This window comes from Phyllostomus hastatus, unplaced genomic scaffold (genome assembly GCF_019186645.2).
Source record: "Phyllostomus hastatus isolate PE091 unplaced genomic scaffold, TTU_PhHast_1.1 phas_contig_346, whole genome shotgun sequence".
Taxonomy (NCBI): domain Eukaryota; kingdom Metazoa; phylum Chordata; class Mammalia; order Chiroptera; family Phyllostomidae; genus Phyllostomus; species Phyllostomus hastatus.
Window position 1 is genome coordinate 133,493 of NW_025333858.1, and position 14,144 is coordinate 147,636.

At 40.8% G+C, this 14,144-nt stretch overlaps 1 protein-coding gene across 1 annotated transcript in view; it reads left to right on the forward strand.

Moving 5' to 3' along the window:
• Positions 1-14,144, forward strand: part of LOC123820364 (kynurenine--oxoglutarate transaminase 3-like) — a 45,295-nt gene that overhangs the window by 20,420 nt on the left and 10,731 nt on the right. The window lies entirely within an intron of this gene.

Below are 14,144 nucleotides of genomic sequence, written 5' to 3' on the forward strand. Positions count from 1 at the left end.
GCCCTCGTCCCTAGAGCCACATAGCTCAGTCTATCCCAGCTTCTGCCAGAAGCCTGAGCTCAGCAGCTTGGGGCCACTTGGTTGGGAGGGTGGGGATACTGGATCTCCTTTGAGGGGGAGTGCTGGTCAGCCTTGGGGGAAGGAGGGAGGAATGGCCCCTGTCTGAGATCCACACAACTCAGTCACTGACATCCTTGAGTCTGCCAGGATCTCTTTACCCCTGCCTAGGCAGCTGACTCCTCAGCAGGGTGTGAACTCTGTAGTGTGGGGTGACAGGGAGTTCAGGGGGTGGAGCTATTGCATTCCCCCAGGCTGATAGTTTAAGGAAGAGATTGCTCCACCCAAGAAATAGGGCATGTGTGGTACAGCAATGTGACTCAGGGTAGAGGTCTCAGTGGCTGTGCCCCCAGGTCTCTCCCCAGAGCCACAAACCCTGGTCTGTCCTCACACGACTCTAGTCTACTCTGCCTTTCCTCCACTGGAGCCCATGATGAGTGGCTGCAAATGAGATTTTGTGCTCTGGCCCTTTAGGAGGGTACCTGTGTCTCTAGCAGATTTTCTGTCTCTCCCTGGCAGACAGAATCCCCACTGATTTTCACAGCCAGATGTTATGTGGGCGTACCTGTTCCCAGCTTCAGTGCTCTGGGTTGAAGAGCCTGGTTTGGGGGCTGAAACCCCATGCTACTTAGCAGGAATCTTTGCAGCTAAGCTATCCCTCCAGAGTCTCTGCTACCACGCATGGGAGTGGGGCCAGCCCTTTTTGTATCTCCACCCTTCCTACCAGTCTCAGTATGGTGGCTTCTATAAATCCTTGGTTATAAAACTTCGCTTCAGCTAGTCTTTAGTTGGTTATTCAAATTGATTGCTCTATATTTTAGTTGTAATTCCAGTTTGGTCCTGGGAAGAAGGAAATGTAACTTCCACCTACTCTTCTGCCATCTTGGATCCTCCTGGCAGTTTTTTAACATCAGCTTTATCAAGGAACAGTAAACTATATCCGTTCAGAGTGTAACACTCAGTGATTACACCATGAGTCCACCACTACGGTCACAGAACTTTCCCATCACCTTTAAAAGTTTATCAGGTCCCTTTGCAGTCCATCCTTCACTCAGTTTATTTGCTCTTCATCACCATGGATTAGTTTGCTTTTTAAAAAATTATATAAATAGGGTCATGTAGTACCTCTACTTGTTTATGGTTTTTTTCACTTGCATAATGCTTTTTAAATTCATCCATGTTTTGATGTATCAGTAATTCCTTTTTGTTTGTATGGATATACTACTTATTTATTTATCCATTCATCTATTGATGGACTTTTGAATTACTTCCAGTTTTGAACTACTGTGAATAAAGGCTGTTATGAATACTTCTGGACAAGCCACTGTGTGGACATGGGTGTTCATTTCTCTTGGGTAAATACCTAATGGAGGAACAGTTGGGTTGTGTGGTAGATCTATGTTTAATTTTCAAGTAACTGTGAAGCAGTTTTCCAAGGTGGTTTTACCATTTTACACTCCCATTACAAATGTATAAGAGTTCTAGCTGCCCCTTGTCCTTGCCAACACTCAGTATCCATAATTTAGCCATTCTGATGGGTTTCTAGTGGTACCTCATTGTGGCTTTAATTTGCATCTCCCTGATGACTGATGATGTTGGGCATCTTCCATGTGCCTCTTGGCCATTCCTGGTCTGAGCAGTGGCTATCAGGTGTTTTGCCCATTTGGAACTGGATTTTTTGCCTCATTGAGTTGTAAAAGTTCTTTCTACGAGTATATTCTAAATAAATCTTTTGTAAGGTGGAGGTGTTGTAAATACTTTCTCCTGGTCTGTGGTTCACTATTTAGGAGATATTTGAGCCACTGATGATATTGTAGGGGAGGAACAAATACAACTTTTACCTCCACCCTCCTGGGTTTTCTGGCTGAGGCCCTGCAAATTAGACTGACAAAAGTCAGATTAACAAGAGTAAAGTGGTTTTACCCCTATTATATACTATTAACATGTGCCTGGGTGCATACACACAGTAGAACTCAGTGACGAGTAACTCAAAGGGATGGTTAGTGGCATTCTGACAAAGAACAATACATTTGTAGAGAAGTGATGAAGCAAAGGAAAAGGGGGCTTCGGAATGGAAAGATGAGGGCTGTCTGTTATGTAGACTCCTCTGGTGCTCCAGCACTGTCTCAACAGGGACGTCCCTGTCCCTCTGGTAGAGGGGGCGAGAGCAGAGAGGGTTTTTTTGTACATCTATTTCTTCTCAGTTGCCTTCAACTCAAACTGACCCTTCTGTCAAAATAGCATATTTTGGAGTGGCTTTTTCTGGTTTTCTGTAATGTCATATCAGATTGTATAGGTCTTTAAAGTCAAACAATAAGCACTCTTTGAGCATTTACCTTGTGTAACTGTCCTATATTGTAAGTACTATTTTTATCTCTAATTTACTGAAAAAGAAATGTATTTTGGAAGCATTTAGTAGTAATTTTTTGAGCCATACTGTTAATGTCTTTACAAATACAAAGTATCTCCCTAAGCAAAATTATTGTTAACTCAATATATATATTTTTATTGAGAACGTAATATACTGATATAAAGATGTAGATGGACCCAGAGATGTACATATACTTTCTTTCTAGGCAATATGTAAGCTATAAGGAATGAAACAAAGTTCAGGTTCTAAGAGAAAAATTTAGAAAAGACATAGATACATATACCATAGAAATTGTCCAAAGAAGAGAGGTCTAGGGGGAGAATAGGGAAAGAAATGGAGGGGGAGAATAGGGAAAGAAATGGTTAATCATAAGAGGGTATCTGAAAACATTTCTTAGAAATCCGGTCTAAGTTATATCCTGTCAGGTAGATTGTGTTTAAATATTACACAGGTAGATGTATTACTTTCCTGTGGCTGCTGTAACAAATTACTACCAACTTGATGCTTTACTACAACAAAAATCTATTCTCTCACAGCTCTGAAGGCCAGAATCCAAAAGTGGCATCACTCGGGCAACATCAAGGTATCAGTAGGACCACACTTCCTCCTGAGGTTCTAGGGGAGAATTTGTTCCTTGTCTTTCCCAGCCTCTGGTGGCTGCTGATATTCCTTGGCATAAGGCCACCTTACTCCCATCTTCGTGGCCAGCATCTTTAAATCTCTCTCTGCTCCATCTTCACATGTCTTTCTCCTCTGTGTGCTTAATCTCCCTCTTGTAAGTATCCCCGTGAGTAAATTTAGGGCCTATCTGCATAGTTCAAAACTATCTCCCTATCTCAAGATCCGTAGTCATATCTGCAAGGCTATAATGATATATATGTTGCCATTCACAGGTTCTGGGGACTAGGATGTGGTAGCTTTGGGGAAGTCATTTCTGAGCCTGCCACAGTAGGGATCGTGGAGAAGATCATATCAAACAAGGAAAGAACTTGAATAAAAGCATGGGAAACAGAAATATGCTGAATGCATTGAGAAAATAGCAAGGAGTCCTAAGCTATTGAATCACCATATTTGAGGGAACAGATGGCATGGTGGGAGTGAAGGCTGGAAATAAATTAAGGGGCCTTAAATACCAGGTTGAAATTTGAATTACCTTCCATAGATTAAGGAGAGCCACTGAAGATTTTAGAGCAAGACAGGAGCATCCCCTGATTTGTGTTTCAAGTACATACTCTGAAGCACTGCACATGATGGATTAGAACCCGTGTGCCACTGACGTCATTCAAAATGAGGATTGCCTTCATGTGTTCAGAAAATGCTTTTGAACATATTACCAGCCTTATACCATTTTAGGTAGTAGAGACATAGCACTGAACAAGATAAGTCCTTGTTTTCTGAGTTTTTCATTTTAGTCAGAGACATAATTAACAGGTAAAAATAAATAATATGAAATAGTAGTGAGTATCATAAGAATAATTAAGTAGAGAAGAATGTGAAAACTCATGATGCTGCTAGGGAGAAGGGAGTTGGGTGACCAGAAAAAGCCACTCTGGGGCCCTCTATGGCGGTGAAATTGGGAGGTGTAACTGTTCAAGCTCATGTGCAGAAAAGCAACAGACTGACACTGGGTAGACACATGGATGAAGCACAGCCCTGGTGAGGTTCAGCTTCTGGTTTCAGTTACCCTTGAGCCTGGCTTTGACGCTTTCTCATGGTTGTGTGAACTATCCAATAGATTCCTCTTTTTCTCATAAACTGTTATCAGATTGAGTTTCTGTCTGTGCAACTAAGAGATCTGATTAATATTGCTGTGGAGCTTCAACGGCATGTATGCAAGTGTCTGTTTCTCATCCTCAAAGCTGGGAAAGAGTATAACAGTTTCTTTTCAGTCAGGTTGGTGAGCTCTCAAATTTCTAGCAGACTTTCAAACTGGTAATGTATCAATAAATTATCTTGCAAAGGGGAAGAGGCACAAAGTTGTTTTTTTAATAGGTCTGTATTTAAGCAAATAGACTTTAGGAAGTCATATCAGTGCTAAGGAATGAAAGGAGAGAGAAAAAAATCTCTCTGTATAAAGTTTGATTATGTATATATACATATACTCACACACATGTGTGCACACACATATATATATATATGATACATGATGAACCTGAAATATTACCTACCAATTAAAAAATGAAAAATTTTATGGCTAAGAAAATATATGTGTCTTACATTATATATTAATATAAAATTGCATAGAAGTAAGTCAAAAGTTATCATGTTTGGTTAATTTAGATTGAACTAGATGACTATAATATTGAACATCTGTGTCATCTTTCTTGTGGTAATTAGTACTTGTGTTACAACAGGGCATTCCCTGTCCACATCAAACTGTAGAACAAAGGGAACAGAGCAGGCACCGTGTAATTAAATGCACAGTAGATACACACGACCTGCAATTGCAAAACTCTGGGAAGAACAAATGCCCCAACAACAGGAGAATGGAGGAGCAAGTGTGGTACATGGTCCACCTGAAATACTACCTACCAATTAACAGTGAAAATTTTATGACTAAGAAAATTCATAAAATGTTTATGATACTTTTTAAGAGAACAGGCAAAATATTTAAAAAAAATAAGTGATTACAACTATAAATACTTAATTCTTAGAGCTAAAAGATAATAGATGTTTTGACTACACCAGCAGCCAGGCGCCACATTAAAGTGGTCCCCCATGACATGGGTGCTTGCTTTCTGCTGCGGCCTCACTCCTGATTACTACTGTCACCTCACTAACCATTAGCTATGTTATTTCTGTTTCTGGACTTTTCTTGCATTCTGTCTTTCTTATACTTGACTCATGGCTCCTTCTTTGTTGCGCGTGGGTCACCGGCCAGCAGTGACCACGGAACACTGTGGATGGCTGGACAATAAACACGCGAGAAATAACAGCATGCACAGAGACAAACTAGTTTCTGTGGGGAAGTAGGGACGAAATGGCCACCCCCCCTAGTGGGGAGCGCGCTGATCCACCGTCCATACCTGCTTTTATTAGGCTCATCCTGCATAATAATTCAGGTAAAGTACAGCACTCATATAGAAAACAAAGAACTCTGCCGGTCTATTGAGTTGGGGGTCAAAGAGCTGTAAGGCTGAGGAACAAACTAGCTTCCTCCTAAGACCCTCCTCATTCAACTGAGAGCATTCTTGAACAAAGAAGGTTTCACAGTAATTTACATGTTCTTTCTTAGGCCTGATCACCCCTGGGGAAATCCGCACTTCCCAGTACCGAGCTGTGCTTCCCCGTCATTGTTTCAGGCTTAGGTGGAGCGTGGGAACTAAGGCCACCAAGAGATAAGGAGATTTTCTTCCGGAAGCTGAGAACTCAGACTTTGTCAAAGCCGAGGAGTGAGGGTCCATCACCCCCCTTTTGCTGCAGCCCCCCCAAGTCCTTCTTTTGGGGGGCCTCCCAAAGTGATCGTGCCTGGCTTGGGTTGTTCCCCCGTGGGGAATCTTACCCGTCTTTGGCTAACCGACCAAGCTTTTTGGGGTTCAGCAGCAGAAACAGCATTCCTGCCAGAAAGATAAGCTTTTGTCTCCTTGCCGGCTCACGGTTCCAAGGGCGTTCCCTTAGCCTTAGCTAGGCGGGGGTTTCAGCTTCTAATACCAGTCAGGGCGGTTCCCAACATATCCCCCTTTTTTAGTTTTTAAAATCAATTGTGGTTGTTAAGCCTGTGAAACCTACTTTTGCTGTTTTTCGAATGCAAATCAGAAGAAAAGCAACATCTACATACATCATAAGGCAATAATAGAAATATAAAGCAGAAACTAAATTCTATGGGTGGTGAATACCTAAATTTCTAAATTCAGTGCAAGAAAACATATTAAAGGGAAAAAACAAAAGTAATAGGTCTGATTACATTTCCATCTTTGTGAGAAATTACATAGATATCAGGAAAGGCAAATCACATGGCAGTTTGAGCATAATGCAAGCCTGACTTCTTACGAGAGGATTTCTTAACAGGTGCAGTTCTGCGCACCGACTCATCACCTACTTTCTTACATGGGTGTTGAGTTTTAATTTTACGCCCTGCCAGAGTGGTTTCTCATACCTTCTCCCTTGTTTTCAGTTAGGACTGCTAAGGGTTCCATAAAGGTGGCTACTTGCTGGTCTCTGATACGACCCTGGGAAAACAATTTGCAAATACACCGAAGTACACAAATCAATATCACAATCAGTAAACAACCAGCAGCTCCAAAAACCCAAATTCTCAAATTAATTCCATCAAACCATGTTTTAGGATTCAGCCAATTAATATTTTCATTAAGGGCTCGAAAAAATGTCCTGTTTGGTTAAACGTTGAATGTCCTGCAGCTGATGATGTAACTCCAACTGCAATTTATCAATTTGTCCTTTTAAGTTAGTGGAGAAAGCTCCCCTCAAGCGATGTTGTATATCAGTCCAATTATGTTGGCTGGAATTCCACTGTAGTGGTGTGACACACAGTCTGGAGAAACCAGGGTCACAGGTTAGGTGTTGACGAATCACGAGAGCGTCCTGGCGTTCGCCAATCCAGTCCAGTGCTGATTCAACTGCAGAAAGGCGGGTCAGGATCTCCTGATCTATTTGCGCCTGTTGGACTAATTCTGAAGTAGCATTGATTAAACAATAAGTGCAACCAGGTGTTAACAAACTGTCGGACTCATAAGGAGAGCAGTGCATTGTTAAATGCTATAATGCCATTTGGATTCATTCATTTTCTGGTCATATTCTGGAGATAACAGATTTGGAAAGAGTTGGAAGACACAATTAAATCATAACCACTATTAACGACTGGTCTTGTTAGATTTATGCAAAGAAAGCCTTATGTCATTACTTACTCCTTTAGAATGCCAAATTCTGGAGGGATCAGGTAGGGAGAAAAATATAAAGTGTGAAGGAAAATCCTTTTCCTTCTGATATCTACCAGGCTTCTTAAAACTTTTACTTCCACAGACCCTCTGCAACATTCACAAACTCTCTATTCTTTTTCATACACTTTCTGATATCCACCAAGATTGTATCTCCATGCCTTAGACCTTCCATTACTAACACACACCACATAATTCTTTCTTAAAACATTTACTTCCACAGACTTTCTGAAACATTCACAAACCTTCTAATCTTTTCTTTCATACCCCTTTCTGATATTCACCAAGATTGCATTTCCATGCCTTATACCTTCAATTATTAACTAACATCACATAACTTCTTTCCTAAAACATTTACTTTTCCATTTATCTTTACAGTTTCCCATTTACATTCCTAGAGTGTGAAGTTTCAACCTTCCCTGGAATCCTCAATTTCCTTTTCAGAGCAGATACAGAGCAAAATCCATCCTTCTCTGTGGGGGTGAAGGTGGGGCCTCCGTGATCTGCTCACTCAATTTGCACACCGTTTCACTGTCAGAATCAGATTCCTCCTCAACAGTCTAGCTCTGTTTTCTTTGTCCCAAATGAACTCGAGAGAATCCCTGACAAGCCTCCAGGTTACAAAGGTGTGTACACCAATAGATATACCACTGTTTTGCAAAGATTTCAACCTTTCACCCACTTTTTCCCAAACATCAATGTCTAATGTCCCTCTATCAGGAAACGAAGGACAATATTTTCTTATAGATTGCAAAAACTGAACCAGATGCTTTTCTTTCTTATACTTTGTTATACTTTGTTATACTTTCTTATACTTTGCTTCTTTAAGAACTTGTTGTAATATACGCAGAAAAGATTTCTGCCCTTTAGTTAAGTTACAACCTATGTTTACCTTCCTTCCTTTTTTTTTAAAGAAAAAAGCTTACTTTTATTTACTTTTAATTGGCCAAAATAAATCACCTGATTACTTTTTTCAAGGCAAATCGTTTGTTTTTTTCAAACTTGAGAATTAAATTACTATTTACCCAATTATAGGCGGTCGCGAAGAGAGAAACGACCTAGAAAAGAAAGACCTACTTCCCTGAAAATTCAACGCATCCCACGACATGCCCGAGAAAGAGTTCGGGGTCGTCAGCCCTTACCTGGGCTGTTAGCGCGCAAATCCACCCGAAGTTGATGCGTTGTCCACAGCGACGGCTCGTAGCCGCTGGTTCCAAGTGGTCTCGAGCGGGGATCCCACCTCTGTGGTCCCGAATCGCTGCCCCACGTTGGGCGCCAGCTGTTGCGCGTGGGTCACCGGCCAGCAGTGACCACGGAACACTGTGGATGGCTGGACAATAAACACGCGAGAAATAACAACATGCACAGAGACAAACTAGTGTCTGTGGGGAAGTAGGGGACGAAATGGCCACCCCCCCTAGTGGGGGAGCGCGCTGATCCACCGTCCATACCTGCTTTTATTAGGCTCATCCTGCATAATAATTCAGGTAAAGTACAGTACTCATTAGGGGGGGGTAAAGTAGAAAACAAAGAACTCTGCCGGTCTATTGAGTTGGGGGTCAAAGAGCTGTAAGGCTGAGGAACAAACTAGCTTCCTCCTAAGACCCTCCTCATTCAACTGAGAGCATTCTTGAACAAAGAAGGTTTCACAGTAATTTACATGTTCTTTCTTAGGCCTGATCACCCCGGGAAATCCGCACTTCCCAGTACCGAGCTGTACTTCCCCTGTCATTGTTTCAGGCTTAGGTGGAGCGTGGGAACTAAGGCCACCAAGAGATAAGGAGATTTTCTTCCGGAAGCTGAGAACTTAGACTTTGTCAAAGCCGAGGAGTGAGGGTCCATCACCCCCCTTTTGCTGCAGCCCCCCCAAGTCCTTCTTTTGGGGGGCCTCCCCAAAGTGATCGTGCCTGGCTTGGGTTGTTCCCCCCATGGGGAATCTTACCCGTCTTTGGCTAACCGACCAAGCTTTTTGGGGTTCAGCAGCAGAAACAGCATTCCTGCCAGGAAGATAAGCTTTTGTCTCCTTGCCGGCTCACGGTTCCAAGGGCGTTCCCTTAGCCTTAGCTAGGCGGGGGGTTTCAGCTTCTAATACCAGTCAGGGCGGTTCCCAACACTTCTTCCTGGATATGGACAGCCTTGATTTCCCCAACTTCAACCTGCCATTTGAGAAGACTTCATACACCTGTTCTATTTTACCTGAATGCATCAGATTTTATAGGCAGGGCCCTCAAAATATACATAAGGTAAACTCTAGTGTGCTCGGGTCATAAAGAATAGGTAATATTTTTTCTTCATTCCAAGCTTCCTCATTCCAGCACCATTGCAGCGAACAGTTAAAGACTTGGTAACAACAAGGTTTCCTCACGTCTGCCAAGATTGGCATCTAGTGCTGATTTTACAGAACTGCGCGTTTCAGCTCCCCCTCCACCACCACCAAAAATGCTTGTTGTTTCACTGGCACTTTGTATTTATAACATGGCAGAACTGTATGTATATGCCAGGTATTAGTCTGGGAACAGAATCCACTTCATGGAATTATCTAGTCCATAAATTATACAGGCCTTATGGATATTCTATCATATAGCTGGGGCTCGTAATTAATTCCCCACAGGATTCCAGGTTTAATTTCCTAATATTGGATTTACTCTGGAAAGTAATTCTTAGGCTGTGTTTGCACCTACTGGTAGATCTTGATGTCTTTGACATTATGGGGTGTCTTACACATTTTTACCACTGTATTAGCTTCATCAGGCTTCCTTAACAAAGCATCTCAGACTAAGTGGCTTAAACAACAGAAATTTTTTAACTCACTGCTTTGGAGGCTAGACATCCAAGATCAAGGTGTTGGGCAGAGTTGGCTCTTTCTGAGGAATGTAAAGAAGACTCTGTTCTTTGCCTCTCCACTTGCTTCTGGTGGTTTGCTGGCAATCTTTGGTGTCACATGATTTGTAGAAGCATCACCTTGCTCCCCACCTTCACCTTCATGGGGCACTGTCCCTGTGTGCCAGTCAGTCTCCAAATCTCCCCTTTCTGGAAGGACATCAGTCACACTGGGTTAGGGTCTACCCTAATGACCTCAGTTTATAACAACTGCAACGAACCTATGTCCAAATGAGTCACGTACTAATATACTGGTGTTAAGACATTAATATATGAATTTTGCAGGAGATACAGTTTAATCCACCACAACTACCAATCTCATGATAACTCCAGACTTCATTTCTGCCATGTTGGTGTCAGGGTTAGTCATGAAATTGCTTTGGCCAATAAAATGTGAGTAGACGTAATGTGTGTACCTCTGAGCAGAATGTAAGAATTTTATTCCCTCTGCTATCAAACTGGCAGTACTGCAGATAGAGGCTATTTCATCAACCTGTGTCAGAGTGACAGTGACATGGAACAGAGCAGCAGCTGACCTTCGTGTATGTGTACATGAAAAAAGAAATAAATCTTTATGGTCTTAAGCCACCACAACCTTGGGGTCCTTTGTTACTGAAACAAGAATTAACTTAAACTAACTGACACTCTAAGTACCTAATTGAAGCTAAGGAACACCATAAGCTCACTCCTAATGTATGGGTTTTTCATTCATTTATTAGATACTTATTGAAAATGCTATGTGGCAGGCATAGGACTATGATGGCACTGTAACAGTTAATTTTATGTGTCAAATTAGCTAGGCCACAGCACCCAGAGATTTGTTCAAACACCAGTTATATGTCTCTGTGAAGGTATTTTTCAGAGGAAATTAACATTTAAATCAGCAGACTTTGAGTAAAGCAGATTACCTTCCATAATGTGGTGGGCCTGATCCAATCAGTTGAAGGGCCTTAAGACACAAAACACTGAGGTCTGCTCCTCCACCCCCCAGGAAGAAGGAATTCCACCTGCAGTTACCCTTCAGACTCAAGCTGCAGCCTCAACTCCTCTTTGGATCCCCAACCTGCAAGACTGTTCAGCAGACTTTGAACTTGCCAATCCCCACAAATTGCATAAACCAATTTCTTAGTATTGGTTTTCTAGAGACACAGAACCCATAGGTTTGTCCAGAAGATATCCAGCCATGTAATATGAAAAATAGAGACATTTATTGAAGGAGATGCAAGATACAAGAAACATTGTATGTAGGACAGTAATGTCTCAGTCCCCTTCAAAGTAGGCACTTTGGGACCTCACACAGTTCTCCCAATCACCATCAGCTGCCCCATCATATTTTCCTGAATCTCATCAACGATCTGAAATCACTTCCTTTCAAAGGTGATTTTAGTTTTGGGAAAAGCCAGAAGTTGCAGGATGCCAAATCTTGGCTGTGGGGGGCTGAATCACCTGGGTGATTTGATGTTTTGCCAAAAAACTGCACAAGACGTGATGCATGTGTGTGCATGTTGTTGTGATGAAGCTGCCAATCACCAGTTGCCCACAGCTGTGACCTTCTGCAATCATCCAAATAGTTTCCACAGAAGAATGTTCAAGCTTAATGCTAAATTTGATGCAGACTCATTGCTCTACTCACTCAGTCATTTTGAATGTGATGGCCACACAGTACACATGATCACTCAACAGCAAATACCACTCCCATTAAGTAGTACAGTGAAGTTGTCATTGTTCACACATGCATATTCCAGTCCGCTCTCCTTGGCTGCCAGGTTACATCAATGTTGCACAAACTGTTCTCGTTATATTATCAGTGGTTGAACTTTTTCCAGACAGACCTGTTGATTCTGTTTCTCTAGAGAAATCTGATTAATACATACCCCCATCAGTGAACAATCTAGCAATAATTCTCATAGAACTTACAGTCTAAAGAAGGATACAGACAAGCAGAAAAGTTACAGTGTTATGTAGTAGATCCTGGGAAGTACTCCATTTAATAGTAGGAGTGCCTAACCTTGACTTGGGGTGTCAGAGAAGGCTTTCTGGAGGAAATAAGTCTAATTTGGGAACTGAAGGTGGCAGGTGGAATAGGAGTTATTGGCTAAGTACAAGGATGGGGTAGTGGGGACAAGGGATTAGACTGAGTATAGAGCATGTATTCTCCACAGGGATATTATTGCCCCAAAGGGAGAGAAAATTGGTGCCTGACAGGTGAAATAAACCTTAGCTATTACAATGTTGTGACCATGCAGAGTTCAACTCTATATGACAAAATCGTATTCCTTAATACTCAGTGAGGAAGTAGGGGAGATGGTTAGAACAAACATCTAAACTATCTCCTTGGGTGGGGGGCACTGATGAAAAAGATGTGGAGAAACATTGGCATGGAAAGACCAGTTTGGGTAGATGAGTGATCACATGTGGAGCTATGGAAGTGAGAGAAAACGGAATATTTGAACTATGGCAATAGTTGAGGCATGGAGTTGGGAAGAAGTGGACGTAGGGAGAGTAGCGAGAGGAGGCTGTTCTCGCCACACATTCTAAAGAAAATTAACTCTGAGAAGGCGTTTGCCCTCAATTATCTAAATAGTTGAATTAAAATTAGACTTTATGTCAAAATTATCTGCTGCAGACAGTGCTTACTTTTTTAATATATGAATCTGTACTTTGTGTTTATAGTCACGTACTGAGTGAATCATTAAGTTTTAAACATTTTTTAGAGATGGCAAAGGACAATTGTTAAACTGTCTTTTTCTATCTATCATTCTGGGACATTTTAGTTTTATAATTATAGTCTCTAGAATAGCATCATGTTCCAGTGGGTACTTAATCATAATGCTGTTCTGGAAGGCACATTAACCTCTGGAGAATTTGCATGTGATTTACCTCACTGGAGCTTCAAAGATTAAAAACATGAGAGTAAAAAGGTATTTTTCTTGGCTTCATTATTGGGAATAGAATGAGAACAATGATCTATTTAATAACCATTATCATTATCTTCCCCACAAATTGAATTAAAATTACTTTAATATTCTATTAGGGTAATCTTTACAAATACACTGCCAATCATATTTTTTATTTCCAGCAGCTTGTTAACATGAACTCAAAGCTAATTCAATCCTTTTGCAAGATAATATAAACTTAATTCTAGAATCTAAAAATCTAAAAAATTGTATGCTGTACTATAATTTTGACCTTGAGTGTTTTTCTGTGATGTTCCCTAGCCTGCTTAATGTTAAGTAGAACTTATCTAATGTCGGATACAAATTTTTTTAAGAAGCAGTATTCTAATAAATATTTTTACAAGGTCTTGTTATGAATAGTCCTGAGTATGTGTTCTCGAATCAGACTGCCTGGGTTCAAATCCTGAGCTGTATCCAGTTGGGTTTAAATGTAACTAGCTTTTCTAAATTTGGGCAGATGTGTAAAGTTATGTGATCTTTTTCTTCTCTGTACCTCATTTTCTCATATGTGGAGTTGTGAATACTATGTGAGTAAATTATGTAAAAACACATAGAACTGTGCCTGGTACATGCCTAGTATTCAATTATATTAGCTATTATTATTGTTACTATTACTGTCATTATTTGAAACCCCTTATTAAGTGGTTTTTAAAAGCATTTGTTGAGTGCTTCCTGTATTCCATAGGAGAAACTGTTAGTAAATCTTACATAAAATGACATTCAGACTCAAAATATTGTTTTAAAACTTTTTAATGATTATTATTCTCTTTGGTACATTTCAGGTCTTTAAATTGATTTATTTTTTTTAAAACGAGGATGATATTTTTGGTTCTTATGTGAGAAAGATAAACATCTAAAATTTATAAGAAAAAGCATTCCTTGGCACAGTAGGTAGGAGATGAATTCCTCTTCAGAATTTTTTTATTGAAGCCTAGCATCTACATTTATGGTGCTGGTTTTTTTTTCCAGGTCAACAATAGGGTG